Raw genomic sequence first — 6,642 nt, 5'->3', positions numbered from 1 at the left:
ACTACATCCATGGCATGGCCCTGTTCTATCATGTCGGTCCACATCTCCTTGGCAGACAGCAAGTTCGTCAGGCAGGAATATCCCTTCCGAAAACCATGCTGAATAGCACTCAGTACATGGTGCCTAGTTAGGTAATCCTCCAGCTGCTCATGAACAATCCTCTCCATCAGCTTGACAATAATACTGGTCAAGCTAACTGGCCTATAGTTCACTGGTCAGCTTCTCTCACCTTTTTTGAAAACTGGGCAGATCACAGCTTCACAGGTATGCGATCTGTTGGCATGAAGGCAGTCACAATATCTAATGGCAGTGGTGATTCTAATGCAAAAGTAGTGGCATATTGTTTCCCCAACACACGCCTTTTCAAGTTGGTATTCGCTGGGGTGTCATGATCACCCAAGAGAACCAGAATAGAGTCCACTCTACCCCCAAATGCTTTGATGTACTAGAAAAATCGCCTGGGAATCATTGCAGCTGACACAGCTAACTTGCTTTCATATTGTAACCGAGATACTCGCAAAAGCCTTTTACACGTGGACCTCGCATTGCTGTAGCCTTCCCAGGTGATACTGGTCAGGGCGCTCACATAGCACTTCCACTGTTTGGCGCACCTACGTAGACTCTTACTGTCTACACAACTGATCCATGGTGGCTTGGCAGTTGCTTCCCTAGCAGACTGTAGCGGTATGTGAGGTGAATATACATCGCTCAGGAACTGTACAAATTTGTCCCATGCAGTGTGTGCAGTTTCACAATCAGTGATAGGGCAGGGTGCCTCTCTAGCCTTATGCCTCATAGTCAGGAACTCAGCCTTCCATATATTTATTCGCTGTGTCCGACCATCAGTCCTTAGTCTCGCCAGGTTGCATCTAAACAGCAACACTGCATGGTTGCTGGATCCTAGCGGTTTCCCATAGGACATATCACTGATAAAGTCTACCGATTTAGCAAACACCGAATCTAAATTCGATGGCGATTGCTCACTCATAAACCCTTTTTGGTTTGTCAATGAACTGCCTCAATGGACTGTGTACTGTGAATGAGTGTAAACTATTTGGAGCCTATTTGCAAAGGTGCTAGACCCTGGGGAAGTTGTCAAAGCCCTCGAGCATATCTCAGGAGGATTAAAGTCCCTTAGATTCAAACACCTATTCGATGCGTGTGACCTGAAAAAATCTGCAGTGTGCAGGCTATCTGGACTTCTGCATAAGTACACAGTATATACAGACACAGTGATACAGACTTCTGTATAAGACCACAATGCTGATACTATTGGGTTGAATAATAGCAGTCAAAGCCACTGCTTGAACTATATCATTAGCACACGCATACATAACGACCCTACCTACGTCAATTTTAACATAGATGGCAACTCGTCCATGACATGGGACTGGTTTGTCAGCTCTGAGCAAAGAATAGTTAGGTAAGCTCATCGCGAATGCGGGATGTGAGCCACGTTTCGGTCACTGCAATGACATCTGGTTTGAAGTCATCTATCAGTTGACGTAGTTCGTGCAACTTACTGCCTATGCTACGTATGTTTGTGAGGACTACTTTAATTAGCTGTTTACCGCGATACTCGGGATACTATATGGGCTGTGACAGGGTGGTAGTGAACTGTCAATGCACCACCCGAAAACCCACCTTGTTCACCCGTAGCACGACGTGCCCTCAGATCTTTGAGTGCCTCTGCGCATTTTAACCTGTCAGCGAGAGGCAAGTCCTCTTGCAGAATGATGTCGGAACCCTTCAGCTTGCAGGCAAATCGTAGAAGTGATTTGCGTTCATCAGGACTCGAGAGAACTACTCTGAGTAGTCTTGGTTTGGACTCCTCAGCCTTTGGCAGAGCGTTACCAAGCCTGGTAAGTTTACAACCCTGTGACCCCTGGGTGACCTGGAGCAAGCCTTAAACCACTGTAGAGCATCAATCATTCTGTCCTTCGGGCAGCACATATTACACCGCAGTGTAATGTAGTCCGAACTTTGTTCCACTATAGACTAAAACTTCTGAAACTGTGTTACTGAAATCAAAATTATTTTGCCATTTCTTGAATAGAATAATATTATGTACAGTCAGTTAAATGTAGACTACCTAAAATATGTGCTATTAACAAATACTACATACCACAGAAAAATACATATAGGCCCTATAGCTAATATCTCGCAAGTGATTATTGAGTCTGGATTAGTAAACTGCTTCCAAGCCTCTTTAATCTTTGAATCAAACTACTGGCTAATGACTCTCCGCGGCTGCTGATTACATTTTTAAATCTCTCATTTTTAAGTGGGCGTAAATATACGCCAGAAACATCACTCGATTTTTAATTTCGGACAAAGTTCGATTGTGAATTAAACGAATCGATGAAAGCAGGTAGTCTAGGTTATCGCCTGTTAAGACAAATATTTGAAGCTTAGTCTTAACTGTACGACTTGTTCTAAAACGTAACTGCAAAAAAAGAAGTGCTTTTCATTTTAAATATGAAGACCTCAGGTATTTTCCCCAGCATTCTATCAACTCGCAAACTCAAACTTTGCACTCACTCATTTGTTCCCCTCACCAAGTGTCCCATATCTGCAAGCTTGTCTTGAAATAAATGCTTCTGAAATCGTCACAGTTCGTCATCAGAATTCGCAGCTGTAAGGCTTTGCGATATCTCTGTATCAATATACGGAATATAAACAATGCATTTACCTACCTTATTCTCGGTTGAGGAACGTCGACACTTGTTAGAGACTCCAGCTGTTTGATTCATGTTTCAGCATCTGGACTAGCTAGAGACAGATTTGGTACCTATACCACGCTGTAGTGCGTTGTTGAAAGGAGCTGCACAGAAAACGGTAGTTTCCACGCTACCGTCGCCGCTCTTTCGCTAGTCATGACAAGTCTATTGCTCACCCAATCGTGTTGAGCGCAAGCGCTTGCGCTACTGGTGCGATAGATGCGCGCACACGTGTGCTCATGCGTGCATTCATATGAGCCACTATATGTAGTATCATTCAGTATACATATACTATATGTAATATCAGGTCCTCACTCTGTGGCACAGATTAGAAAGTAAAGAGTAGTCATGTACCCCACTCCACATACACACACACACACACACACACACACACACACACACACAAACACAAATGCCATACAGGCTGGAAGGATAAATCAATATCAAAATAAATCAAACCATAGCATGCTTTGCAGGGAGCACTGACATTGTGTTAGTATTACAGACAAATGCATATAATGAGGGGGGGGGGGGGGGGAATCATTATTCTGAAGATTAAAACATTAATATTAATTTCAGATTTTTTCTTGCTCAGAAACATCCTTTTCCATCTCTCTCTCTCTCTCTCTCTCTCTCTCTCTCTCTCTCTCTCTCTCTCTCTCTCTCTTTGTGCACCTGTGCATGTATTCATAAATGCATATATGATGTCTGACATTTAGCAATGGTTTAACTATATGTGCATGTATGTGTGCATGTGTATATGATGACTGACATTTAGTGTTGGTTTATTGTGAATGAATATTTTCAGGCCAGCTCGTTCCCCTCATGATTCTGGATGAACCTGCTACTGTACCATCTACAGCACACCCTGAACTCTAACATTAATTATACTGTGGACTTCCACTTTACCTGCAAGTATTCTGCATCATTCACAACTTCAGTATGTGTGTGTGTGTGTGTGTGTGTGTGTGTGTGTGTGTGTGTGTGTGTGTGTGGCTTAGTTTGTGTGATTGGGGTGTATATGTGTCCGCATGTGTCCCTGTGTGTAATGAGTGAGAGTACGTTTTGTTTAGCATCAGTACACTGAAAGCCTCTCATGTGTTCTCTTCATCTCCTGTCTCTTCCACTGGGATGTTTGTTTCATGATGTTTGAAGTGGCTGAGTCTTGGGCAGTGAGTGTAAAGGTCAAAGGTAAAGGGGGTCTGAGAAAGCCTATTGATCTACCTTACTTGAAATGCCAACTCTACTCTGGCACACACACACACATACATGCACACACACATAAACACACATAAACACACACACACACACACACACACACACACACACACACACACACACACACACACACACACACACACACACACACATTTAACTACATACTTGACACATTTAACTTTATATAATGACCACCCACAAAAATAATTAATAAACAGTTATACCACATAAATGAAAATGTAACACTGTTTGGATAATCTGTAGAATGTGAATTTAGTAATATCATTTTAATGTAAGCCACATTATAAATTCTGACAAATAAGGCATCCTATCGATGGGTAAATGACAGTTATGTATTAACAAATGACTGATAAAGCACAGATGTTTAATGCTAATAGATGCAAAGGACAATATCCAGCAAAATCTGAGGTTTAACTGTATAGAGGACTAGATCACTGTGGGCTCACTAATTGGCAGTTTGGCCATTCATAAATCCTTTTTAAGGTGAGACTTATTGTAAAGGCATTAAGGGCAAAAGTCTCAACCCAGCAAGTGCAAAACATTGTTATAGCTGAAACTCATAGCCCCTCTAGCACACTACTATTACACATTACTGCTGTGCTGAGAATGTTCCACCACCTAAATATTATACAGTTAGCAGTTGTCCTGTGGTCTGAAATGGACCAGCGATGGATGTCAAATTGTGTATTTACTATGTATTGCTGTTTGGCTGCTATTAAATATTGTGTAGACACTATTAACTGCCTTGGTGAAGACAAGTTAATATGTTGTTCTATTTAGGTACCTTAAAATCCTTTTCAAGTCTGCATTTCCAGTGTTTTATTTCTTGTTTACTTTCAGTCCCTCCAAAAGCCATCAGTCATACCATGGTTTCCCGACCCTGAAACTACATTACACAATCCTCACTCAGGGTTTATCCTGAATTGTGGTTCTCTTAACTAATGAAATTCTTTGGAATGTGATCATTTTGGTTAATGATGCTGGGAGATTCTGACCTGACACTATATGAGAGAGAGGTCTGTCATGGATGGAGATATGCTCTACATGTGGCTCTTGTCATTAGTCAAGTGTACTTTTATATATGCAGAAACCAGGCTAAGCTCACTTTATTTCTCCCATATCTCTCATCTTTGATCAAAGAACATCAATTAATTATCCCTGAGCATATCAGAGAAAGAGAGAGGGAAACAAACACAAAAAGACAGACAGATATGCAAAGCCTCTCCAGAATAATTACCCATTCACTCTTAAACCAGTATAAGATGAATCCTTTTTTTGCATGAAATATTTTTTGTTTTTTGTATTAATCATTTATTTATGTGTTTACTTATGGGAGGGAGCAGAAACTTTTTTAGACCAATTTTCAACCACCCACAAAAATATTTAATGCGATTATCCCTCTGTTAAGTGCTGCATAGGAAGAAGAGGATTCCACAATTTAGCTCCCATCAAAATGTAAGTTGAGAGTCAGTCTTTTGTCCTGATTCTTGATGGTGAGACTGGTACAGCTAGCCTTGTTTACAGTGGGTACACAGATGGCACATTTCTCCCCCTGCACAGAGCAGTCAGAGAGACAAAGAAAACACCATTAAACAGAGTAAAGAAAATGAATGATGTTATCAGTTTATTTCCTTTGACATAAGATCTGTACAAACTGGTAAAAAAGCAGCAGGTAGTCAAATGTACAGTTCAATGAAATCATGCACCGCTCTACATTCTCATTCCCTTTCAACTGACAAGAAACAAGCATGTAAACGACAGAGGGAGTTTGCCAGTGGAATACTGACATCAGGAGGATTGAATAAGTCTTGCCTGGCTCATGTTGAGCAGAGCTCTTTCATGTCTGATAGATGCATTATCTTTCCATTAGATAAAAAGCCTCAAACTGCTGCTTCACAACAGTCTTTCATCTTTACAATCCCAGGGAATATGTTTGTACTCTATCTAATGTAGCATAGTGCTATTTAAAGATTCCCGTTGTTCTCCTGCACCAAGACCATGAAGAAGAAGAGATCGTCTGTGTACCACATTTTAAAGAGATCACATGTCTTTTTGTCACATATGAGGAGAGGAGAGGAGAGGAGAAGAGAGGAGAAGAGAGGAGAGGAGAAGATAGTAGTGGAGAGGAGAGGAGAGGAGGAGAAGATAGTAGTGGAGAGGAGAGGAGAGGAGAGGAGGAGAAGATAGTAGTGGAGAGGAGAGGAGAGGAGAGGAGAGGAGAAGATAGTAGCGGAGAGGAGAGGAGAAGAGAGGAGAGGAGAAGAGAGGAGAAGATAGTAGTAGAGAGGAGAGGAGAGGAGAGGAGAAGATAGTAGCGGAGAGGAGAGGAGAGGAGAAGATAGTAGCAGAGAGGAGAGGAGAGGAGAGGAGAGGAGAGAAGAGGAGAGGCAGTTAGGGTTATGAATAAATAGTTTCCATAATGGAAAATAGCTCCTGTTGGACTGATCAGAAACATAAATCTAGAAGTTGGTCAGCATTATTTTGTTATTTCTGTAAAGTAGTTCTTGAGACCTGTCCATTTTGTACAGCACAGAGATGGTATACTGTTTGTGGCTGAGTTTCTGTTTCATGTTCAATTTAGCCAGGCCTTTATTATTTTTCAGTAATGTGAGATTTCTCTTCAGCATCATGAATATATATTTCTTTCAGCAGCACAGATACAGCTGAATTTGATCTTTACTTG

The sequence above is a fragment of the Electrophorus electricus genome, chromosome 4 (assembly GCF_041902795.1).
Source record: "Electrophorus electricus isolate QZ-2024a chromosome 4, ASM4190279v1, whole genome shotgun sequence".
Lineage (NCBI taxonomy): Eukaryota > Metazoa > Chordata > Actinopteri > Gymnotiformes > Gymnotidae > Electrophorus > Electrophorus electricus.
The sequence above is the reverse complement of the archived record's forward strand: the minus strand, read 5'-3'. Positions refer to the sequence as shown.